At 43.2% G+C, this 27,008-nt stretch overlaps 2 protein-coding genes across 9 annotated transcripts in view; one reads left to right on the top strand and one right to left on the bottom strand.

The window, feature by feature from the left end:
* The window catches only part of LOC109426084 (uncharacterized), a 645,679-nt gene that overhangs the window by 35,587 nt on the left and 583,084 nt on the right, over window positions 1-27,008 (bottom strand). The gene's annotated exons all lie outside the window — the stretch shown is intronic.
* The window catches only part of LOC109418410 (inositol-trisphosphate 3-kinase A), a gene marked incomplete at its 3' end in the record, with an annotated part of 124,189 nt that continues 118,711 nt past the window's right edge, over window positions 21,531-27,008 (top strand). For 2 of the 6 annotated variants that reach the window (XM_062855680.1, XM_062855685.1), the window contains 1 exon segment: window positions 21,531-22,404. 6 annotated transcript variants of the gene reach the window in all.

Below are 27,008 nucleotides of genomic sequence, written 5' to 3' on the forward strand. Positions count from 1 at the left end.
TCTCTAGTCTTCTAGTTTTCAAGTCTTCTAATCTTCTAACTTCTAGCCTTCTAGTCTTCTAGTATTCTATTCTTCTAGTCTTCTAGTCTTCTAGTCTTCTAGTCTTCTAGTCTTCTAGTTTTCAAGTCTTCTAATCTTCTAGTCTTCTAGTCTTCTAGTCTTCTAGTCTTTTAGTCTCCTAGTCTTCTAGTATTCTATTCTTCTAGTCTTCTAGTCTTCTAGTCTTCTATTCTTCTAGTCTCCTAGTCTTCTAGTCTTCTTATCTTCTAGTCTCTATTCTTCTAGTTTTCAAGTCTTCTAATCTTCTAACTTCTAGCCTTCTAGACTTCTAGTATTCTATTCTTCTAGTCTTCTAGTCTTCTAGTCTTCTAGTCTTCTAGTCTTCTAGTCTTCTAGTCTTCTAGTCTTCTAGTCTTCTAGTCTTCTAGTCTTCTAGTCTTCTAGTTCTAGTCTTCTAGTCTTCTAGCCTTCTAGTCTTCTAGTCTTCTAGTCTTCTATTCTTCTAGTCTTCTAGGCTTCTAGTCTTCTAGTCTTCTAGTTTTCAAGTCTTCTAATCTTCTAGACTTCTAGCCTTCTAGTCTTCTAGTCTTCTAGTCTTCTAGTCTTCTAGTCTTCTAGTCTTCTAGTCTTCTAGTCTTCTAGTCTTCTAGTCTTCTAGTCTTCTAGTCTTCTATTCTTCTATTCTTCTAGTCTTCTAGTCTTCTAGTCTTCTAGTCTTCTAGTCTTCTAATCTTCTAGTCTTCTAATCTTCTAGTCTTCTAGTCTTCTAGTCTTCTAGTCTTCTAGTCTTCTAGTCTTCTAGTTTTCAAGTCTTCTAATCTTCTAGACTTCTAGCCTTCTAGTCTTCTAGTCTTCTAGTCTTCTAGTCTTCTAGTCTTCTAGTCTTCTAGTCTTCTAGTCTTCTAGTCTTCTAGTCTTCTAGTCTTCTAGTCTTCTAGTCTTCTAGTCTTCTAGTCTTCTAGTCTTCTAGTCTTCTAGTCTTCTAGTCTTCTAATCTTCTAATCTTCTAATCTTCTAGTCTTCTAGTCTTCTAGTCGTCTAGTCTTCTAGTCTTCTAGTCTTCTAATCTTCTAGTCGTCTAGTCTTCTAGTCTTCTAGTCTTCTAGTCTTCTAGTCTTCTAGTCTTCTAGTCTTCTAGTCTTCTAGTCTTCTAGTCTTCTAGTCTTCTAGTCTTCTAGTCTTCTAGTCTTCTAGTCTTCTAGTCTTCTAGTCTTCTAGTCTTCTAGTCTTCTAGTCTTCTAGTCTTCTCTTCTAGTCTTCTCTTCTAGTCTTCTAGTCTTCTAGTCTTCTAGTCTTGTAGTCTTGTAGTCTTGTAGTCTTCTAGTCTTCTAGTCTTCTAGTCTTCTAGTCTTCTAGTCTTCTAGTCTTCTAGTCTTCTAGTCTTCTAGTCTTCTAGTCTTGTAGTCTTCTAGTCTTCTAGTCTCCTAGTCTTCTAGTTTTCTAATCTTCTGGTCTTCTAGTCTTCCAGTCGTCTAGTCTTCTAGTCTTCTAGTCTTCTAGTCTTCTAGTCTTCTAGTCTTCTAGTCTTCTAGTCCTCTAGTCTTCTAGTCTTCTAGTCTTCTAGTCTTCTAGTCTTCTAGTCTTCTAGTCTTCTAGTCTTCTACTAGTCCTCTAGTCTTCTAGTCTTCTAGTCTTCTACTAGTCCTCTAGTCTTCTAGTCTTCTAGTCTTTTAGATTTCTCGTCTTTTAGTCTTCTAGTTTTCTCGTATTCTAGTCTTCTAGTCTTCTAGTCTTCTAGTCTTCTAGTATTCCAGTCTTCTAGTCTTCTAGTCTTCTAGTCTTCTAGCCTTGTAGTCTTGTAGTCATCTAGTATTCTAGTTTTCTAGTCTTCTAGTCTTTTGGTCTTCTAGTCTTCTAGTCTTCTAGTCTTCAAGTTTTCTAGTTTTCTAGTTTTTTAGTTTTCTAGTCTTGTATTCTTCTAGTATTCTGGTATTCTAGTCTCCTTGTCTTCTAGCTTTCTAGTCTTCTAGTCTTCTAGTCGTCTAGTCTAGTTAACTAGACCTTCATGATCTTTCAATCATCTAGATTAGTTTTGGAGTCTGTTAGCCAATAAAGCTTAGTTTGATCGAAATTTCGACGCTCAGACCCCAACGTGCGCCCCGGCTACCCCCGGGGCCGCGAACACGACGACGAGGGGATCCACGTAAACCTGAGTCTGTGCGTCAATTTTCCAATTTCTGCGCATGCGGCCATGCGGGATTTCCTCCATGCGCGCGCTACTGCGCCGCCGGTAGACGCAGTCCACGAATGACGTAGGTGGGATTCGCGGGCTTTTGTGCTTTGCGCGCTCGAGGGGGATTCTCATCTTTCTTTCCCATCTCTCGTTTTTTTTTTCTTTCAGTGCAGCGTGTCTGTCTATGTTTTTGGAGGTTTATATTTTGATCTTAAGATTGAGCGCGGGTCGACGATCTTGAAACTAATTTGTGTTTTGTTTTTTTTTCTCCTTTCTCGTTCCAGGTAAGGCCTTCACCGAAGGATCGATCGGTTCGGTTCGATGCGGTGCGCGATAGCAAATCTCTATACAGTTGGTAAGAGCTGGGAATTTCTCTAGTCATTAGGGGAAATTTCGCATCTGCGTTGTTAGGGAAAACATTTCATTTAATTAATATAATAACAGGAACAACCATGCACGTCAAGAACTACGTCTTTTGCGGGCCAAAATGTATCGGGGGTACACTTTCCGGGGCTACGTAAGATGAAAGTGTAACAAAAAGGTGGTGGAGTTCGGAACAGTTAGAGCTCACTCGGATGATTTTCCAGATTTCTGGGCAATTCGATCGGAAGTACCGGTTAAAGGATGAATCGGTTTCGGAACCAGTACTTGGATATACCGTCACTTAGAAAACTAACATTGAAATTCATGGGCGTCATGAACAGTTAAGTGTCTTTCAGGGTCATTAGTGTATATAATATTTTTTTTTGTTTAGAGAGACTTTACCTCTGGGGCATTCGTCTCTGTATATAATAATTCATAATTTAGTAGTTTTTAGTTACTTTATCGGCACTACTGTACTTTTTTTTTTCTTTAGTATAGTCCTTGACTGCTTCTGATTGACTCTAGGAGTTTTCATTTTCGTTTGGTCACTATACTGAGTAACGTGTAGCACTCAATGCAAAATAAATTGAAACCAATTTCCTGCACGTGACTCTTTCAATGACCGACATATGAGTACCAGAAATGGAAATGCTCCAATGTCCAAGAAAACTTGATCAGCGTCACCACGGAAAACCATGTCTTTTGAATCTGTCCATAACACGGTTTTCTCCACCGCACGAGGTGGACATTCCGGGCCACTGCTCACGAATGTACGTCAGGACCAAGGAAAATCCAACTGTCCAATATATGTTTGATTCGATTTGAGATTGTTTCTTCGGTCTTCTTCGAACAGATGAAAAAGGGACGCAATAGAAAATTGACACAATTATTGAAATCAAGAGATGAGCAATCGATTCTATGCAACGTCAATCAACCTAATCCGTTTCGTCAGAAACCCCGCTTGAGAAATTATCAGCTAATTCTCTCTCTTACAGTATCATTGAATCGCTGTAAAATTTCGTTTCGGCGAAGAGAGGAAAAGTCCACCACTAGACAGCGATGAACTGTGCATGAATTATACTTATCGTCACGTGTCTTCCATAACATTGATGTCGCGTCTTTCACATTTGGAACATCTATCCCCTATAATACATATCTACGAATCATTCTGCATGTAATGACGACCATCATCGGTGACAATTGCCATCTACAACAGCGGCGATGATGTCCCATACATGTATCTACCTTCTACGGCGACATGGTGCTGGCTGTTATCAACCGTCATCATCATCATCATTATCATCAGCTGCTGGTTTACGAATCAAAGCCGAATGCGCAAACCGGCTTCTCTCCAGTTCAGTCTCTCTTCATGTGGGTAGCTCGAAAGGTGCTACGGGTACAGAGTGCGCCAATACAATTTCGATCTAAATAACCTAATCTAATAATTAAACTACATACTTCTGTTGGTGACAATTATTATGGTATGAGTACTGAGCTTTGAATGGCGTTTGACCGAACGCCATTAGGCCGGATGGATCTAGCCGACAATATGATTATCAGATATATTTTTCTGATGTTCTTCAGATTTCTGATTTTCTTTTCTAGTTGAATGATTAAGGGAAAAGTTGGCGCACTGGCAATATTTTATCAGATACACGCTAAGACCGCTCAGCACTAAAGTGCATAATTTCCAGACTACACCAAAAATGTGTAACCCTTACACAATCACAAAATCAGCTCCTGCGTCCGCAAAATCGTGAAATTCGCAAAAAATAAATAAAATTGTACGGCAATCTAGATAGGTTTACTAGTGACCTTGGTAAACAAAAAAAAATATCGAAATTTCGCATCTAGAAAAGTGTACGAGCTGTTTTTAGAATGAGTATCTGTTTTTTACACATTTTTGTGTGGTCTGGAAATTATGCACTTACAAATTTTAGGTGCTGTGCGGTTTTAGCGTGTATTTAGATCATTGGTTGTTCTTTAAAATCATACTGATGTGGAGAACTATCGCATGATCACTTTTAAGTTCATCATTTCCTTTATCGACCAAACGGCACTAGGTCAAATGACCCGGAGCCCGGTAAAATATTCCAATAAGTAACTGAAAATATCTAGATATTTTGGCTTTTAGTCAAGCATATTGCATTGATTATTTTATAATCGTTGCATCGTTCCGGTCCGACTAATGGAACATCTTTAGGTCTCGATGGTCCAATAGCCGGACATCGAGACCATACATAGAAAAAAAAAAGATCAATTGCAAAGATTGCGATACTTACCAACGAATTTCGTTATCTGCTCTTATTTAGCTATTAAATGTAATTCATGAAAATTGATTTTCATATACATTGAAATAAATCTATTTTCCCATAACGGTGTTTCGTAACGCAATGAGATACATTGTCAAACATTCATGTATGGCATGAATACTAGATACAATATGAGCAGGGCGTAAAATTTTCGATCAGACGAGCTGAAGTTCACCGTGCGGCAATTTTCAATCACTTTCCTGCATATTCATATTCAGCTGCTCGATACTCGTATGTCAACTGAATGGAAGTCAATGAATATTTGTAAACATCTTAAAAAGTGTTAAATTGCTGATAAAATATTAACGTTTACATTCAACGGTGTTTTACACAGATCTTTTCCCATTTGATTGTTGTGGAGGGTTTATGGAAGGAATCGTAGCCATAAACGTAGGTAATTATGAAGATGTTTCTCGATCGGCTTCATATTAAATTACTACGAATTGACTGACTGTGTGAAGAGGGAGAGCGAAAATGAATTTGCTTGTTTGGAATATTCAGTGCAGAATCATTCAATTTCGTGCTGTTTTCAGTCAATGACTATGAACATTTTGCACCCTGAATATAAGGCTCGAAATTATTGTATTACTTCCAGGGATGAGAAATGTACTGGAAAAAACGGTTACCGGCTGTACATTTGACATTTTCCCACACGAACATCATAGGCCCAGTCAAACTCAAACTGTTCGAAAAATAAATGTCATAACATTTTTTTTCCTGCAGCCTTCTTCCTCGAAACGGTTTCCAAGCGCGAGAGTGCCAGTACTCGAGCACAACGACGACAAAAATTTCTGTCTTTCCCGTTTTCGCATTTTTCTGCGTTTCAAACCACTTCTAGACAAACTTCTTTACATGCATCACAAAGCTAGGAGTGTGCTCTAGTTATTCGAGCAAATCGATTTAAATTATTTAGTAAAACAAGTGAGTTATTAGCAGTTGAAAATATTTGACATTTTTCGCAATCACCCGCCTCAGCATGACTGCTCATAAATATTTTCGTGGGGAAACGAAAACCATCAAGCGTCTGCTTGACTGCCGTCGGCGCGGCGTCTGATGGTATTGGTGCTGCCGTTGTTTTGTTTTTATTTTACTGCCAGTATCGATGAACGGAAAAGAGAAAAAAGTATTTTTGCCATGCCTGATTACTTCAATATGATATCCTAGGGTTGGATTTAATAACCAAAACTTTTATGAAAATGCTGCTTTTCAATAAAATTTACGATTTATTAAAAGCAGGCTATAATATCCTTGAGCCATTGCATACCTTTAGGCCTTATTCGTAGTTAAGAGGATTTTAATCCTAAAATAACTCAAAAAGTACATAACTTGTTATAATTTGGACAACATATTCGAAATCAGCGACCCCAAATTTAGTAAGTAAGGTTATTTTCAACACAAACGAACATTGATCCCTGACTCCGCTAGCAATGATGGTTCTCCGTAGTTGCATGTCCGAAAGATTGTGAAACTATTGATAACTTGAGCTAGAGGTCCTAAGCCCTGGTAAAGTAGGAAGGTTATTGGCTGTTATTCATGGCCATCGTGTAAAGCAAAAATGGATAAATCACAATGCCAAGGTGTAATGCGACCCGTGCCGAGGGCTGAATGGTTGAGGGGGTTCTAAACATGCTCAACCGCGAACGGAGCCTGGGGTGCACCAGTAAGCAGCCCTTACTGCACTACGGCGGGGCACTGGTGCAGCGGACATTTATTCCCCTAGCTACTCGTGGGACCAAAAATGAGTACAAATTCTACAAACAACCTTCAAGGTGACGACTTCCTCTCTTAGTCATGTGAGAGCGAAGTGAAGAATACTCTGAGTCAGCTTGGCCTTACCGAAGACCAGCTACTCAGTAGTTCGCAGGAGAAGATGGAAATATCCTGCCCCTCAACGCCTACCTTCCGGAGCAGCACATGTTTTGACAAAGCTAATCCAGATCTACAACCCCCCTCATCGACCGACTCCAACCTGCTGGACATGGAAGATAACGAAGATGATGGTATACGGATCGTCATCAACCCCCAAGAATATTTAGCAAGTAGCAACGGATCCGAAGATAACAAGGGTTCTACGGAAGCCAAGGGGGCTCCGTGTAAGAAATTCCCCATACTCACACGCTCGCAGAGGAAGCAGCTTAGAACCCTCCGGGAGAAGGGAAAAGACCGGAATGAGGCCTTGTCCATAATCCTGAATAAGGAGAGCGAGCCCACTTCCTGAAAACGCTCGTGAAACGACCTAGACAAATCCGCCACAGAGGACCCCAAACAAAAAAGGGTGAAGCACCATCTGAATCCGAGAGAGCGCGCCCAACATTGAGGACTAGCCTCAGTGAAACGTGTCTGGACAACAAACCCACCCACTTAACGCGAATAACAGGCGGAACGATGGACTGGAGGAACGGGTACTGGGACCAATTCCAGAAAGGGAAAGGCAGGAGCAAATAACACTTCTGCTGCTAATATTTAACGTTTATTCTAACAATTCAATATTACAGTTTGGTGGCTTCGGTCTTGATGGGTTGGTGTCCAAAATGGTAATGACGATTTCTGGTTTGGGTGTTCTCCTTTTATATGCTGTGACGATGAAATCCTCCCTGCGGTGGGCATGCTCTAATCAGACGTGGAAAACAATAGAGATGCTCGGAAACAAGCGAAGACGTGTCTTTTCATTGGTCGGGTATTGTGGGGCTAAGCAATGATTCAGTGAAAAAGCCGAGTCAAAACAAACCTGCGTAGAATAATATAGCAGGAAGAGTCGAGAATGTGTTGATAAATTTGTTAAATATTATAGAAAACTATTGCTTAGATCATCTTATAACTATTATATACAACTTAGAGTGAGTATACTATGAACTTATACACTAGAATTAACTAACATTGAAATTTGTTAATTGTAGCCTACTTGGCCTAAAGAAAAAGGGAAGAATTCCGACGTTAGAAGAAGGTTACTGAAAAATTGTAAGTAAACTAACTAAATGATAAAAGAAAACAAACTGAATAATAAATATTTATAGCTAAAGCCTATCCTAAACAAAAGACAACGTTTGGATTGCTCTTGGAATCGGTGACAACATATGCCATGGAGCTCTTCTGTCGCGTTGCGGTTGCTAACAACGTTGTTTAACCGGGCTGCCGTTGTTCCATTGGTAACTGCGATGAATTCTTTGGGAAGCGCTAGGCGCGAACACCACCTATGAGGAAAACAGCTGGTATCAGCTACAGTGATATGGCCAAAAGCGTGAAGGTCGGGAGATAACCCAAAGAATTTCCCACCGTCCAACTTACTACAGCCCAGCTAGACCTTCTACAAGAAGCACTCCTGCTCAGAGTAGTTCAACAACGAAACGAGCCAATAAAACCCAAATTCAACAACCTCATCTACAAGTCCGGTTACATGGTTCTAATCTGTAAGGATCAAGAGACTGCTGAGTCGAGTGGTTAAAGAGAATATCCCCATCCATGAAACCCTGGGAAGGTGCAGAGCTGATGGCAATGGACGAAGTGGCGATTCCACGTCCAGAGATGATCCGAGCATTCTTCCCACAAAGCTCCAGCTATGACGACGACCGAATAATGGCTCTCATAAAAAGCCAAAATGACATCACAACAACTAATTGGCGTATTGTGAAACGATCCATTCTGAAGGACATTCATGTCGAATGGATCTTCACAGTAGAGGGTGCGTCGATGGAAAAGTTGAAAAAGTCCAAATACACCCTCAACTACCGATTTGGTGAAATCCAACTAAGGAAGATTACTGATCAACCGACTGCCGATACCGCCAATCCGACTGGAAGGCCGACCCAAGAGCAATCTGAGGAAGCCTCCGGTTCGGGCGAGGTTAGTAAATCTCACCCCAAAAGCACCATAAAGGCTAGTCAGTCCGCCACTATAGGAATAGCTCGAAGCTTACATGCGACCCCCAGCTCTAGTGGTACCAAACCAAAGGTATCTAAACAGGGCAAAGGGGGTGCAAAAAGCGACAGTTTGACCACAGAGGCGAAACTGGCGGGCCAGGTCTCTACAGGGAAGAGAAACAACCCAAACTGTAACATCAAACGACATCCTGATGATCCGCAACATCCAAAGCCGGATAGTCATCGTCCGGAAAAAAGTGGGAACCCCAGAAATGGCGACTAAAGTTCTGCAAGTGAACCTCCACCATGCTGAGAGCGCCACGGGTGTGCTCTGTCGGAGGTTCACCAAAGAGAATCTAACCGTGGCCCTCATTCAAGAGCCATGGGTCAATAAATCCATAATACAAGGTATTCCACAACACTCATGTAAGTTGGTATATGATGACAGCCAGCTTTCTCCTAGAGCGGCTATTTTATTACATAACAACTGTAAATACTTTCCAATTTCAGAATTCATAAAAAGGGACATCGTAGCTGTCAGGATGGAGGTACCTTCCGCTAGAGGGAGTAGAGAGATCTTGATGGTCTCGGCATACTTCCCAGGTGACGTGGACGAAATCCCTCCTCCAGAAATAGCTGCGCTCGTAGCCTACAGCCACCGACACAATATCCCCTTCGTCATAGGGTGTGACGCAAATGCACATCACACCGTATGGGGAAGTACAAATATAAACACCAGAGATGAGTACCTGTTACAGTTTCTCTCTTCCAAGGACATTGAAATTTGTAATGTTGGTGACAAGCCCACGTTTGAAAATTCCATTCGTCAGGAAGTTTTGGACTTGACTCTATGTAGTCGGTCTATCTCTGATAAAATAAAAAACTGGCATGTTTCTGAAGAAATATCAATGTCAGACTACGAACACATCATCTTCGAATGGGAAGGGGGTCTAACGATAGAAAAAACGTTTAAAGATCCTAAGAAAACTGATTGGGAATCCTACTCAGCTATCCTACAATCCGAAGAGTACATCATAGAAAGTCACATCAAGTCCATTACACAATTGGAAAATGCGTCCAAATCCATTAAAAACAAAATCCTTAACGCCTACCAAGAGAGCTGTTGCTAGGATGCCACCCCAGGACGATGCTAGGGAATGCGGTGCGTGCGACGAACCGAATTCCGCCGACGTCGGCATGGTGGCCTGCGATGGGTGCAGTGTATGGTACCACTACACTTGTGCCAAGGTGTCCCCGGGAGTCCAACAGCGGTCGTGGAGATGCAGTAAGTGCCTGCCCGAACCGCCTTCGGAAGCCACCGGAGCCAAGAAGAAAGGAGGTAAGAAACAAACGGCTAACTTGACTGTCCTCGGTGCTACATCGAGTGAGATACCGAAGTCGAGCACCGCCAACCAGAAGAAGACTTCGGAGAAATCGAAAAACTCCGAAAAATCGAAGACCTTGTTCGTTCCTGATCTTACGGCGAGTGGTAACGCCACTCCGAAGAAGCATCCAGAGGTTCCTGCCTTCGATAAGTCGAGCCACGGGGAGATGAGATCTTCCAAATCCAGCACTTCTACCGCCAGAGCTCGAGCGCAATTGGCATTGCAGCGATTGGAAGACGAGCGATTGCTGGAGGAGCAGAAGTTGAGGGAAGAGCGGGCACGATTAGAGGAAGAACGGATCCGTCTGGAGAAGGAGAGGCAGCTGAAGGAACAGGAGCACGCCATTAAGGCCAAGGAGCTCGCGATGCAGGAGAAGTACCTGCGCGACAAATTCGAGCTGGAGGAACAGATTGCTGATGACGAGAGCAGCAAATCAAGCGTCTTCAGTCGCAAGGACAGGACCAAGGCTTGGTTGAAAAGCCAGCACGGTATGAGTCACCGGGACGACAAAAGCGCGACACAGTTGTCGGAGTGGCCTAATGCAGCGAACGATTTGGCGGAACCGGATCGTTTCCGGCCGCTAGCAGATGAGATAGCCGATCGACAGCAGTTAGAGCCACGATTCATCCCAGAAGCGATTCCGGATCATCAGATCCGTGCCAACAGTGCGCGGGTTAGGAATATCCCTTCGGAACCCGTCGGAAACCACTTCGGAAGTGTGGCTAGATCGAATGCCAGCCTGACGCCATCATTGCGAGGGATTGAGCGCGCGGCGATAGGATCGAACCCAGGTTCCCACGGGGCGGGGCCGAACAGCGACCAAGTAGCCGCGAGACAAATCTGGCCGAAGAAGTTACCCACTTTTTCGGGCGACCCGGAAGAGTGGCCTATATTTGTCCACAGCTTCGAGACAGCCAACATTGCGTGCGGTTTCACGGACGTGGAAAATATAATTCGCTTGCGAGAGTGCTTGCGCGGGCCAGCGCGAGACGCCGTCGTTACGAAACTGATGTTTCCCCAAAGCGTTAACGCGATTATGGAAACGCTGCGACGGTTGTACGGGAGACCAGAGCTGTTAGTGAAGAATCTGCTGAGCAAGGTGCGTCGGGCCGAGGCACCGAAACCGGAACGATTGGAGTCGCTGATCAACTTTGGCCTAACGGTGCAACAGCTATGCGATCACCTGGAGGCCGCGAATCTCAGTGGCCATCTGTCCAACCCTACGTTGCTCAGCGAACTAGTGGAGAAGCTGCCAGCGTCGAACAAGCTCGAGTGGGCAAGATTTAAGCGAGGGTATGCGGAACCGACCCTAAAACATTTCGGAGTGTTCATGGAAGAACTGGTGTACGACGCCAGCGAAGTTACGTCACCGATCCAACAGAAGGCAGCGGTTGGGAGAGCCGAAAGGGACAAGCCGAAAGAGAAGGGGCATGTGTACGCCCACGAAGAGGTAGCCGAGGTGCAGAGACGCGATGAAGAAAGACAACCCTGTCCGATATGCGGTAAAACAGACCATCGTGTGCGGAACTGCGAACGTTTCCAGCAGCTGGGATTGGAAGCTCGCCTGAAAGCCGTTCATCATTGGAAGTTGTGCGAGGTCTGCTTGTTTGACCACGGCCAATGGAGATGTCGTTCGAGAATTCGATGCAACGTCGGGAACTGTCGAGACCGCCACCACCCACTCCTTCATCGTTCGGATCGCGGTTCAACACAGGAACAGCGTCAACGACAATTTCGAGCGTCGGAATGCAACGCTCACGAGCGGTCGCAAAAATCCGTTTTGTTCAGGATTATACCAGTTATGTTGTTCAACGGGAACCGCAGATGCGAAACTTTCGCCTTTTTGGACGAAGGGTCCTCCTTGACGCTTATCGAAGCAAGCTTAGCACGACAGCTTGGAGCAGTCGGTGTTCCTGAACCTCTAGAGCTGAGATGGACTTCGAGCGTGAAGAGGAATGAGGAGAGCTCGCAGCGCGTGGACTTCGAAATTTCCGGAAAAGGGCTACCCCGTCGTTACGTGCTGAAGAATGCGCACACCGTCGAAGAGTTGAACCTTCCTAGTCAGAGTTTGGCCTTCAACGAAATATCCGAGCGATTCCCACATCTCCGAAATCTTCCTGTTTCTGCGTACTCCGAGGCCGTGCCTAGAATTCTCCTTGGTTTGGAAAATTTGAGTCTCTTCGCGCCCCTGGATAGTTGCGTCGGCCGACCAGGTGAACCGATCGCGGTTAAATCGTTGCTAGGATGGTCAGTCTATGGCCCAGATGGAAGTGCGCTTTCGAAAACCGGGTTTGTGAATCTCCACGAGTGCAATTGCGATGCTGATAGGGAGTTGAACGACCTAGTTCGCCAGCAGTTCATCCTGGAGGATTCGTTGGTTGAGATTACTTCTCCGCTTGAGTCCGCTGATGAGAAACGCGCCCGCGAAATATTGGAAAATACTACAAAGTTCGTTGATGGAAAATACGAAACCGCTCTTCTTTGGAAAGCCGACGAAATCGACCTACCCGATAGCCTTCCCATGGCGATGAAACGTTTGCGGAGCTTCGAGGCCCAACTGGCGAAGGACCCAAATCTCCGCGAAAATGTGAACAAGCAAATCGAGGACTACGTGCAGAAAGGCTACGTCCACAAGGCTACAGAAAAGGAGTTGATGGAGATCAACCGAAGGCAAGTGTGGTATCTGCCTCTTGGCCTGGTTATACATCCGAAAAAGCAGAAGAAACGACTCGTGTGGGACGGGAAAGCGCAAGTGAATGGAGTGTCCCTCAACTCACAACTATTAAAAGGTCCCGACCTGCTAGTGTCGCTCCCTTCAGTGATCTGCAAATTCCGTGAGAAACGCGTTGCATTCGGAGGCGATATCCGCGAAATGTTTCTGCAGCTTCGAATGAGGACGCCGGACAAATATTTTCAGTGTTTCCTCTTCCGATTTGACTCGCAACATCCTCCTGAAGTCTACATCGCAGACGTAGCGATGTTTGGCGCCACATGCTCGCCATGCGTCGCACAGCACGTCCTACGAGTCAACGCTGACAAGTGGGCGGACGAGTTCCCGGTAGCTGCAGCGGCAATCAAGGACAAGACGTACATGGACGACTACTACGACAGTGCTGACACCCCAGAAGAAGCAGCGGAGTTGGCTGTTCAAGTTAGGACCATCCACGCCCGTGGCGGGTTCGAAATGAGGAACTGGGTGAGCAACAGTGAGGAAGTGTTGGAGAAGCTCGGCGAACGCAACGATCCAGAGCCACGTCTGCTACAGTCAACGACCGAGGCAAAATGGGAACGAGTTCTTGGAATGCTGTGGCGCCCAGAGTCGGACTCTCTAACGTTTTCAACCGAGCTTGGCGAACAACTTCTTCAGTACGTGTCCGGAGGAAAGCGGCCGACAAAGCGAATCGCTCTGAGGATCATAATGAGTCTGTTTGATCCTCTTGGTCTCCTGGCACCGTACCTCATACATGGACGCACCCTCATTCAGGATCTATGGAGAAGTGGGGTGCAGTGGGACGAAGAAATGGCAGACGAAGATTTCGAGAAGTGGACACGCTGGGTGGAGTTACTACCGGGTATCAGTGAGCTCAGTATTCCACGTTGCTATTTCGGTGAAGCAGATCCTCTGTGCCGTCGAACGCTGCAGTGCCACGTGTTCACCGATGCCAGTGAGGCTGGATATGGCTGTGCGGTGTACTTCCGGATTACGGACCACCTGGAACGCGTGCGGTGCTCGTTGGTTATGGCGAAAAGTAAAGTCGCCCCCCTGAAACATCTCTCTATTCCACGATTGGAATTGGAAGCGGCCGTGCTCGGAGCTAGAATGTTGACCGCTGTTTTGACGAACCATACCCTTCAACCTCGTGAGGTGTACCTTTGGACGGATTCTTCCACGGTTCTCGCGTGGATTCGTTCCGACCACAGGCGCTACAAACAATTCGTCGCCCATCGTATCGGAGAACTTCTGTCTCTGACCCAAGCCGAGTGCTGGCGATGGGTACCGTCTAAGCAGAATGTAGCCGATTGCTTGACAAAGTGGGTACGCGACTCGGAGCCTGATTCTAACGGAAGGTGGTTCCAGGGTCCATCATTTTTGTATCTCTCCGAAGACAGTTGGCCACAGCAGCGAGAGAAGCCGAACACTACTGAAGAGCTACGATCGGCCTACCTGCTCACTCACATCATGCTTCCGGTGGGAATGATAGACGTTGGTAGATTTTCGAAGTGGAGTGTACTGCTACGGACCGTGGCATGCGTTTACCGCTTCATCAGTAACTGCCGATTGCGCATATCTGGGCGCCCAATAGAAACTATCCAAGCTACGAAAAATCAAGCGAAGCTGTTGAGATCCGAAGTGGCCGCCCGCAAAGTGCCACTGTCGCAGGAGGAGTTTGTACGAGCGGAGCAATTTCTCTGGAGAATGACGCAGGGTGAATATTATCCGGACGAAGTTCGAACTCTGCTGAAGAACCGTGATCAACCGATAGGGAAATGGATAGCTCTAGAGAAAAGCAGTTCACTCTACAAATTTTCACCCTTCGCTGACGAATACGGCATCATTCGGATGGAAGGGAGAACTGCCGATGCCGCTTATGCTGGTTTCGACGCAAGATTTCCGATCATTCTCCCAAAAGAGAGTGAGATTACTCAACGCGTCTTGGACCACTACCATCGTCGTTACGGACATGCGAACAAAGAAACCGTCGTAAACGAAGTCCGTCAACGATTTCAAATTTCGCATCTACGATCGGCCGTAGAGAACATTGCTCGCAGTTACCAGTTCTGTAAAGTGGGCAAGTGCAAGCCCCTTCCTCCTCGTATGGCTCCTCTTCCCGAGCAACGATTGACGCCGAATGTCCGACCTTTCAGCTACGTCGGTATTGACTACATGGGGCCGCTGGAGGTAACCGTCGGCCGGCGCAAAGAGAAAAGATATGTGGTAGTATTCACGTGTCTAGTGGTACGAGCGGTTCACCTGGAAGTCTCTTACGATCTTTCAAGCGAATCCTGCATCATGGCAATTCGAAGATTCTCACGTAGACGTGGATCACCGGTTCAAATATTCTCCGACAATGGCACCAACTTTGTCGGGGCTAATCGCGAGCTGCAGCAACAGATAAAGCAGATCGATCTGGAGTGCGCCGGTACCTTTACCGATGCACGAACGAAATGGTCTTTCAATCCCCCTTCCGCGCCACACATGGGCGGAGTGTGGGAACGCATGGTGCGGAGCGTCAAAGAGGCCATGGCTACGTTGAATGACGGTCGGAGACTGACCGACGAAATCTTGTGGACTACGTTAGTTGAAGTAGAGGGATTGATCAACTCACGGCCCCTCATGTACATGCCGCAAGACTTAGATAATCCCGAAGCCCTAACGCCGAATCATTTTATCTTCGGATGCTCGTCGGGTGCTCATGAACCAATGGAACCACTCGTGAATCTGGAGCAGACTCTCCGAAGCAGTTTCCTTCGCTCTCAGCAGTTAGCGAACATTGCATGGGGGCGATGGTCGAAGGAGTACTTCCCTACAATGAATAGAAGGACGAAGTGGTTGGACGAAGTGAAGTCTTTGAAGGCCGGCGACCTTGTATACGTGGTAGAAGGGAAAAGAAGGTCATGGGTTCGAGGCGTCGTGGATGAAGTCATTTCCGGTAAGGACGGCAGAATACGCCAGGCGATCGTTCGCACGGCGTCCGGTAAGTTGAAGCGACCTGTGGTAAAGTTGGCGGTAATGGAGCTGGGTGAATCTACGGGAGGCCCTCCCCTCGATCCACGGGGCGGGGGATGTTCTGGCAGCACGGACGACGTTCAGCATTGCCGCATGTAGAATCCCGCTCGTCGTATGATTGCTGACGGTTGAACAATGACCTACTGCGGCAGAATAGACAAAGCCCAGAATGTGTGATGCTAATTGTGTATCCCAGGGAAGATTCTGCGAGATAATTAATTGAATATGCTAAAGTTGTGAATTTGTTATATGCCTAGTTGAGTGCGGAGAAATCCAAGTGAATTTATATTATATTGAACTCTATTGAAGTCGATTTCACGTCAATTAGAAGCTACTGTTGGGATTAGATTTGTAGCATATCGACGGCTTTCATTAAGGGTGCAGTAACACCGCGCGTATAAAGACATTTACTGCGACTAGGTGACGACTATATACGAGTTCGGTTGCATCGTCCAAAGGGAAGCGGGTTCTGTATAGGCAAGACCAAATCTTTGAGCTGCACATACAAACTGCTGCTGGAAGACCCTTCGCCTATCCGAACAAGAGCTGTCCAACTAAATCAATTAGTTCTAGTAGAGACGTTCCTTGGTGGAATAAAACTCTTGAGAAGCTTAGGAAAACTGCGCGTAGAGAATACAACCGTGCCAAGCGAACCAGCGATTGGAGCCTATACAGAAAGGCCCTGACGAACTACAACAAAGAAATAAGGTCAGCCAAACGGGAATCGTGGATTCTAATGTGTGAAAGCATAGAGAATACACTCGTAGTGGCCAGACTCCAAAAAACTCTTTCAAAAGACCACTGCAATGGTGTGGGTAGCCTCCGAAAGACGGATGGTTCGCTCACTGAGCCTAGCGATACACTGAGCGAATTGTTAAAGATCCACTTCCCTGATTCAATCCCTGAGTCGAGCATCGGCAACCAAGACACTGGAATTGCTGTCTCAGATCCACAAGAGATCCAATCATGGGTTTCTGGATCTAAAAAAGACGCAATAAAGGTTGCAAAGGAAGCTTTCACTCGGGCTAGGGTTGAGAGGGCTGTGAGATCTTTCGAGCCATTTAAGTCTTCTGACATGGATGGAATATTCCCAGCGTTGATCCAAAAAGAGGAGAAAACACTGGTTTCACCCTTGGTTGAGATTTTTAGGGCGAGTCTGATTTTGGGGCATATACCCAACGATTGGCGTCAAATCCGGGCAGTCTTCATTCCGAAGGCAGGAAAGAGAGATAAAACCAACCCCAAAGCATTCAGGCCGATAAGTTTATCCTCTGTAATGCTCAAAATTATGGAAAAGGTACTATGCGAGTACATAAATCACAAATTTATGAAAGCAATGCCTTATCAAAGTGGAAAATCTACGATCTCGGCACTACATACGGTAGTGCAAAAGATCGAAAAAACACTTAATGCAAAAGAAATTGCTCTTGTAGCATTTCTTGATATTGAGAGCGCATTCGATAGCGCTTCTTATTCGTCTATAGGGTCAGCAATGTTGAGGAGAAAATTCGACCCATGCATTGTTACCTGGGTACATGCTATGCTAGCTAATCGAAAAATCTCCTCTGAGCTTGGCGGTTCATACATTGCTGTTAAAGCAACAAGGGGGTGTTCGCAAGGCAGAGTGCTTTCTCCTTTGTTGTGGTCACTGGTGGTGGATGAACTTCTAGACAGCTTAGAGAGAAGAGGCTTCGAAGTGGTTGGATATGCTGATGACGTTGTCATTATTGTACGAGCAAATTCCAAAGTGTTATCGTGGAAAGAATGCAATCTGCCCTAAATCACACTTTTTCCTGGTGTCATAAGGAACAACTAGGCATAAATCCTACAAAAACTTCCATTATCCCTTTCACCAAACGGAGGAAGGTCCAACTGAAACCCCTTTTCTTGAATCAAACACAACTAGTTTATTCAAGCGAAGTAAAATATCTAGGTGTCATACTCGACGCAAAACTGAATTGGAACTCTCATCTCCAATCAGTTGTGCAGAAAGGTCTCAATACACTTTGGGTTAGTTCAAAAAAACCTGGGTAAAAGATGGGGCCTAAAACCAAGTATGATCATGTGGATATATAAAACCATTGTCCGTCCCAGGACTACTTACGCTTCCCTTGTCTGGTGGCCTAAAACTAATGAGGCTGCTGCAAGGGCTAAGCTAAACAAGATCCAACGCACCGCTTGCATAGCCATCACTGGTGCAGTTCGTAGTACATCCACTTTGGCCCTAGACGCAATGCTTCACCTGCCCCGGTTAGAACAATTCATAAAGCTGGAGGCGGAAAAAAGTGCTCTAAGGTCAAAGAGAACAAAAACACTGCTGTCGGGAGGCCTTACGGGTCACCTAAGCATATTAAATGAATTTGCCATAAATCCTGCAATAGGAATTTGTAGTGACTAAATGGAAACGGTTAGGACAGTGGCCCACAGTATTTCAGGCGGATATATATGCAATATTAGAATGTGTGTTATTATGCCTGAAGAGAAAGTGTAGGTTTGCAAAAATATGTATTTTCTCTGATAAGCGGCACTAAAGTCGCCTAATAACTACACTTGTAACTCAAAGCTAGTGTGGGAATGCATTCTGGCTTTGAAAAACTTATCCATACGCAATCGAGTCTACCTATATTGGATCCCAGGACATACGGGTCTAGAGCAAAATTAGATTGCTGATGAGCTAGCCAGGAATGGGTCTAATGAAAGGTCCATTGGCCCTGAGCCCTTCTGCGGGATCTCAGACTGCTCTGTAAAAATAGAACTGAACAAATACATGGTCAGTCAAATCACATCAAACTGGAATGCACTTCCCCATACGAGCCAACCCAAAAGGCTCGTAACGATAAACCCCAAGAAAACCCAACAGCTATTAGGTCTCAACAAAAGGGATCTCAACATCTACACCGGTCTAATAACTGGACACTGTCCCTGCAGATACCATCTACAAAAGATCGGAGCAATCCAAACCTCAAATTGCCGCTTCTGTGACGAGGAGAGGGAAACATCAGAACACATCCTCTGCTATTGCAGTGCACTCACTCAACGTAGGTTCGAAGTTCTCAGCAAGCCCTTTTTAGGGCCTGCTGACATATGGATCTTATCTCTCAAGGACGTGGTTGGCTTCATAAAGCTAGAATGGGGGAGTCACATACTGTAACTCAGGATCTCTATTCATCAATAATAGATGGTCTTGAGTTCAGTCTATACCAAGGTATCTCAGTGACATACAATCGTTGAAAAGTGATGGGAATATGGCACCGTAACGGGACTGGGGTATTGAAAGAAGGAAATAAATACTTCGGTAAACATATCAGTAGCTATGATGCTATATATACCCAAAAACTCAAATTTAAGCAATGAATAAAATAAAAAATACGGAAGAGTCTGATAAAATTTCTAGAAGTTGCAATGCCTTTATTTTTTACTTCATAATATGGAACAGCAGCCAATAAACTAAAGAAGGTAAACTTTGTAATGGATATATCTGCGATAAATTTTCTCCGATTTAAACAGTATTTGTCTCATTTAAACCAGATTTATTTTTTCCATCTAGAACAAATGCGACTGGACCGATCTGGTCACCGTGGGTTAAGGAAAACCCGAATTGCCATACGCGTGGAATTCTCCATAGACCAGCTGCAATAGCATATTTGCCCAGCCTAGGTATCCCAAAATATTGACTCCAGAGTAATCATTACGGAGCATGTTAAACGAGAGATCATGTCTTTTAAATACGCCAACTCCAACAATGTCGATATTAGAATAGAGGGGCTTAGAAGCAAAGGGGTGTAAGTTACAAAAACTCACTTTCGAGTAAATGAGCTTTGAAGTTTTTCACCAATTTTTCATTCCATACAAAATGTTTGGAGTTTCAATATCAACCCAATTTTCCCTGATTTTTTGTAATTTTTCTGATCATCATAAAAATAATCTTAAAAAAGTTCCTGAAAACTTGAAATCTGAAGATTTTTTGATATGCTCAGCTCAAACTCGACAAAATGTTCACTTACACCTCTTTGTATCTGGGTCCCTCAATAGCATAAGGACATGTTCCAGAAAATTTGGACTTTTGGGAATATCGTGTAACCCAACCGTTCTATTCACATAACCAATCAATAAAAAAAAGATGTCTTGTTCAAACGAGTCAAAGTTCATTAAAATCGGTTCAAAGTTGAAAAAATATGAGTACTTTTCAGTTTTGAGGGTAGCCGGATACCACAGAACAGATATGTATCTTCGAATAAATTTCAAATTTCAAGGTGGTAGTCGTAAAATTTTTACTTGGAGAACTAGATTGGAATGAATTTCTATGGAAAAATAAAAAAAATCATCAAAGCGTGCCTCGCTCCCGTCCTATGCTTGCTGTACAAAAAAGCTTGATTTCCACCACCAGGTTCGCTAGTGTTCAGCAACCAAACGAGCGGCACTTTTCGTGACGAAGATTCACCCCCGTGCGGATACGCTTCCGGTATTCCACGCAAAAAAAAACAAGCCAAACTGCAGCCCCTCAACAGCAATTGAATGTTTTCTCATTAATTTTTCAATTACATAGAATAAAGTTGTTTCCTTATAAGCATTTTTTGATCTTTTACCTGCATCCATCGACCTTTTGCTCTACAAGCAATGAAAAAACGAATACATAATCAAATTTCTCATTTTTTGTAATATAGCTAAAAATAAAAATATTTTCATATTCTGATATAATTGTGTTATTTTTTCAACTGATCATTTTGTTCAGTTGCAAAAATAACAAAGTTATAACAGAGTTTGTTCTGATTTATTTGTAACAAAACTAGTTACAAAAGATTATAATATATTTTGTTATAATTTAGTTTGAAAAACTGATAAACAGTCCATGTCAAAACAAAATTTTAACATAATTTGTTAGTTATGTCACATTAAGATATAATTATGATATATTCTTGTTATGTTCATCTAGTCGGGTATCCTTCCAAATTATCAGGGTCTTGAGCTGTCACATATCGTAACGTTTGCTTGACAACCTGATATGGTTCCTGTAGTGCAATTTAGCATCAAATTATTGATGGTCCCTCTAGCGGACAAATTGCCAACTAATCATATGAACCACAGTTCTCAATGGTAGATCTTATCTAGCCCAAAACCTTTGCCGAAGAAAGTATTGCGTTAACTCTTAACACACCCGAGATAATAGGCCACACCCCCAAAATGCCGAAATCCCATAAGCTCTTAGACTCCTATAACACTCACCCCTGTCTAGTAGGAGTTCGTTTAATAGGAGTCCGTTTAGTAGGAATTCGTTTAGAAAGAGACTCGACTGTAGTTGGGCTCACTGGTGATCGCTGACAACGACACCAGCAGAGAAATTCAGAGGCGCATTGTGGTAGGAAATCGTGCTTACTTTGGACTCCGCAGAACTCTACGATCGAACAATGTTCGCCGTAACACGAAGTTAACTATCTAGAAAACGCTGATTAGACCGGTCGTCCTCTATGGCCACGAAACATGAACCCTACGTGCAGAGGACCAACGCGCCCTTGGAGTTTTCGAACGGAAGGTGTTGCGTACCATCTACGGCGGAGTGCAGATGGAAGACGGGACTTGGAGAAGGCGACTGAACCACGAGCTGCATCAGCTGCTGAGAGAACCAATCATCGTCCATACCGTGAAAATCGGGAGGCTACGGTGGGCGGGTCACGCCATCAGGATGTCGGGTTGCAACCCGATTAAAATGGTTCTCGAGAGTCATCCGACACTTCGTTTATCACACTGTTTTTGTGCTCGGGCACGGTTGTCGACATAAATTTCCTAAATTCCACATTACTTATATGTGTCTATTAGACACATTAGACACTGCTGAGCCTGTTAAGTGGTATCCGTAAACCCTCAGAACAATTCGGAGAGCTTGGCCCAAATATTGTATTTTCTGTCGACACACCTTGTAGAGGTTCTGTGTATTGCCACACCACCTTCTTTCCAGCGAAATTTCGCTCTCTCCAACTTGCTCCGTGCTCATCGCACCTACACACGTTGTTGTAACAACGCGAACGCCGATACTCTCCAGCAGTTCGCCTATAGCTGTAGGGCTGTAGAGCACACAGTTTCGCAGCATCGCTGTTCGCGTATAGCAGCAGCCCTGGGTCCGCCGTACCGCGCACGGAGATTGGAGCACGGCCTTACTATACAGCTGTTGTTCAATCCAATCAGTGCAGTGTACATTGCTTGGATTGGAGGATCGTCGTGCGTCGTGATCGTGTGCCCGGTTCAGTCCAATTTCAAACGTCGATCGTACCGAACGTGTTTTCTTCACCACGCGAAAGACTACCTACAGTAGTGTTCTGGAAAGTGCGCGACCGTGTTACACAACAACAGTGCGGGACGAAGGGAGAAAAATTGATTAATTATTATCATCGTGCGCAGGCAGGCAAGCAGACACGCAGAAAAAAACCCGCGCGCGAAGGGAATATACGGAGGGCGACATCTCGCTTTCACCACGATCGTCGTGCGTAGGTTCGCGTTGAATACCTGTTTTGGGTTGGTGCGCGGTTAGTCGCCGCGGTTACAAAAGCAAGCGAAAAGCTGCGGATATTGTCAAAAAATATATTCAAGTGAGGTGAGCAACGGTGCGGAGAAGCGAAGCAGAAAAACAAAAACAATACTTTACAACAGAAACGACTGAGGAGGCGACGACTTCGCCAACGACGACGACGACGACTACAACAATAGCCTACTTGGATGGGCTTTTGCCGAGTTGATCGGTTTAGTAGTGGGCCGTCGAGCGCGACGGACTACTTCGACGGCAGGCAGTGGAACACGCGGACAAGGCAAGGGGGAGTGATAGTGACGTCAAACCGCCGTTCAGCTCGGTCGTTGTAGTCGTCGTCGGCGGCATCGACGGCGATAAAGATTGTTGTAACAGTTTAGTTTTGGAATTGTTATTCCACACCGCATTAGCTCCGGTTGAGGCGGCTTCAATAGGAAAAAAACCGCTAAGGAGAAATGTAAATTAGGGCTTTTGCGCGGTTTCCACGGGAGATGATCGTCGGCCGCCGACTTGTGTGTATGATCGTGACGACTAGAGAAGTGAGAGAAGAACGACTGACTGTGTGAAAAGACGGAGTTGTATTTTGGAGATCGTTCACGAAGAACGCCGAAAACGGCGCGATCGCGATCTACCGACTGAGCAACCCGAAAAACGACGATTGTGATAAGCGTAAGTTTTGCGGCGATCGTACGGAAGGTGATAATGTGCTCTGCGACTGTTTCGTCTTGAGAGGAAACAGATAATAATGTTACAAATATTTTGTTTGCATTTGCATGGTGGTTATTTTCATTAGGTGTTTTGGAAGAGTATCGTGAGATCATCTGTTTCTTTTTTCATGGTCTCTCATTGGTTTGTATGTAAATTTGCGTTTTTGTGTACACAATTTTGTTTTTCGATGGGGATTTTGTTCTTGCGAAGTATAGCTTTTTGTTCAGTTGAACTGGAATGTACGGTAAGCGATTGTTAATTGTGAGAAATACTTGGAAAAGCTGAATGATTCATCAGATTTAGAATATAAAAGCCTTTATTTACCTCAAGAAATGCTTACCTACATGTATACAAAGACTAAAACCTCTATGACTGATTCTGTAAACTCGTGGCTGATCGAGTCAATTGATCATAAATGATAGTAACAGCATGATAATATTGTTAAACGTTTCGATTGAACACTTAAAGTCTCATTATACCCATCGTTACGTGTTGGAAATATTATTACCGATCCATTAGGGTAATCATTTCATTTGCTGTATCATAAGTGACGCGACAGCTTATACAAAAAAAAAATATTGCAAAAAATAAATGGAAAGCACTCACCAAACTTCCGCGTACGCCACAAAAGGTCGGCTTCATCCAAAGCCACCGAGAGTTTTCAATACTCGATGACGTTGGTTGCTCTTGTTTGCATCATCAGAAAACTCTACCCTGCTTTCTACTTGTTTCCGCTCTCAAACAGCACACACTGTTACTTTTCTCCAATCAACAGAGTGCAAGCAATTTGTAACAAAAAACGTAACGTTTCAAACGAATTACGCATTGATCCTTATAACGGTAAACAGATGTGAGAATATTATTGTTTATTCGCCGAAGAAATAATTTTTAGATGCATTTTTCTACTTTTTTCCCTGAAAGTTGCTGAAGTTTCCAAGCTTGATCGACTTGTGTTATAATAAAGATATTATTTGGCACCTACGACATACCTAGGATAAATTGCCAATTGTTGGTCGTTTAAGGTAGCAGCCTTACTGTTCTAGCTGCCAAATATACTTTTAGGGTGAGAAGGTCGAGCCCCCTTTACTGAGATTGTTACAGGAATGTATGCTGAGGTGTAATCCTGGAATTGGTTCAGAAGTTGCTGTAGGGATTCCTTCAGAGGATTTTCTTCAAAATTTACTCTAAAGATTTCTAGCGGCGTTTTTAATTTATTTTATCATTTTTTCTAGCTATTTCTCCCAGAATTTCTATTAGAAACCCTTCAGGAATTCGGGGTGAGATTTCTCTACAAATTCTTGGTGCAATTCCTCCAGGAATTCCCGAGAACTCCTATTTTTGTTTTCATAAGAAACACTTCAGATATGCTCCTAAGATTTTTCCAGGAATTTCCCCAGACGTTTTTTGGGATTTCTTCTGAAATTGCTTCTGGAATCTCTACAGCAATTTTTGCTGGTTTTCGTGCAGGATATTTCCCAGGAACTTGTACAGGAACTCTTATATGTATCAAGACATTTATGTAGAGATTTCTGTAATAATTCCTCCTAGAATTACTCCGTGGATTTATTCAGGAATTTATCTGGAAATTTTCCCAGGGATTTTCATAATTTCCTCTCAGAATTTCTTGGGGGATTCCTCTTGGAATTTCTCCAAAACCATACCTTACTATACATATAGTTATTTTTAGGATTGATAAAAAAAATTCCTCGATGGTCGTTTTTAACAACTTGTTTTAAGTGTAATGCGATATTGACTGCTTGAAATCACGGTAGTTGAAATTTGTTCAGAAATTCCTTTGAAAATTTTATTGGTTATTCTTTTACCATATCCTGTAAGAAATTTTTCGAAATATTCAACAATTTAATTGACAAATTCCTTCGGCAGTGTATCTGAAAATTCCTAAGGCATTTCCTTTGGAACTCCATGGTAAGTTCTTTCAAATATTGCGCAAATTTCTCGAATTTGTTTGGCAACTCCTCTGGAAATTTCTTGGGTAATTTATTTGGGAATTTCTCAGGCCGTTGATTTAGGAATTTCACCTACAATTCACCTATTTTATATTCTGAGGGAATTCCTTAAGCAATCTCTGTGCTAATTACATCGGTCATTCTTTAGGTAATTTCACAAAATTTATTTGAAAATTTGTTCGATAATTTCGTTGGAAATTCCTTCGGAAATGTTTTTGAAAATTTCCAAGACATTTCCTTTGGAATTCTTCGGTAAGTTCCTTTAAATGTTACCCTACGAATATGCTTTGGCAACTCCTCCGAATATTGCTTGGGCCGTTCACTTGGAAATTTCTCAGGCAATCTCTTTGCTAATTACATCGGGTCATTTCTCGGAAAATTTTCAGAAGTTTGTTTCCCCTATTGGAATCGCCGATTTTCAGAAGAATTTTCGAATGAAATTCTAGAGCAATCGCCAAATTTGTTTCCAGGAGAATTGCCGAATGATCTCTAATGTATGAAACAAAAACTACTTGAAAAATTTCTGAAGAAATTTAAAATTAACTTTCCATGAAATTCACAGGAGAATTTCCAAAGGAGCTAGGGAAAAACAAACAAAAAGGCAAATTCCAGAAGATTTCCTAAAGAAATCACAAAGAATATGGGTACCACAAGAATACTGGAAAGAATTTCCAAAACAATTGCTTGAGGCATTTCCAAAGAAACTTCTGAAAGAATTGTCCAGAGCAATTTCCGAACAAACAAAGCAATTGCTCAACAAAATGTTCAAAGAAATTTCCGACGAAATTCCTAATTTAATTTGCCAAATCAATTAAAAGAAGACTTAGTGAAGGAGTTTACAAAGGATTTTACTACGAAATTCATAGGAAAACTGCCGAAAGAGAGGTGTGTTGAGAATTTTAAGAAATAGGTGTGGGAATTGAGAAGAAATTTTCAAAAATGTTGCAAACAATTCTTGAAAGATCTCCCAACAGCAATGCCGAAACATTTCACCAAAAAATGATGTTATGAACTCTGAAATTAATTAAAAAGAAATATTTCACGTTCCTGGAAAACTTTTCAAAGGAATTGCCAAAGTAATTCCCAATGAAAATCATTAAAAAAATTTCAAGGGAATTACCGGAGAAATTCTCGAAAAAACCGATAAAGGAATTCCAAATAAATTTGTGACGGAATTCCCAGAGCTATTGCTTAATAAGTTTACATGGGCATTATTGATGGGTTTTGCATAGAAATTGCCTTAGAAATTTCTAAATAAATTGCCCAACGAATTGCTAAGAAATTTCCAAATGATTTGTCTTAAAAATTTCAAAAACAAAAACTGAGGAAATTTCCAGGAAATTATCAGATAGAGGGAAGTCTACTCTACAGATTCACTCAGGAGAACCTGGAGAAGCAGGAGTTCGCAATGGTTGATACGCCCTTTTAAATGTTAGTCTGGATTTGTAGTTTTATACAAAACATTTACATATCCAGGGCTAGTAACAAAACTCTTTTCAGCTTTGTTTTTCTGTACAAAAAAAAAAAACAACTTTTGAAATTTTGTACATTAATTTTTCTACAGGAAAATTTCAGATTTTGACAAGATAATCTTGTCTACCCATTCATTGAAAGAATCCTGAATAATAATAAAATTCTCTCGTTGCTTCATTTGTCTTGTCACGATTAATGCACAGAGAACAGACATCCAGACTAGAACAAATTTCATTCGGAAAGTTGTGTAAGGATTTGAATCTTCACTTGAGTAAGGTTGCAAACCAATACACGATGCCATCACTAACGCCGCCAAACACCATATTGCCACAGTCAGTGGTGAATTGAAACATTTCAAGTGGTGAATCAAATTAGTATGGAAAATTAACCGATTGCAGCGCCACGCTATTGCCACTTGTGTTGCCGATTTCAAATGGCCGTTAAATTCCTTACACAGTTTCAGAACCGGACTTGGATGTCTGTTCTCTGTGATTAATGCTTGCAACACTTCAGAGATGTATTACT

Source organism: Aedes albopictus, chromosome 3 (genome assembly GCF_035046485.1).
Source record: "Aedes albopictus strain Foshan chromosome 3, AalbF5, whole genome shotgun sequence".
NCBI classification, from domain to species: Eukaryota; Metazoa; Arthropoda; class Insecta; order Diptera; family Culicidae; genus Aedes; species Aedes albopictus.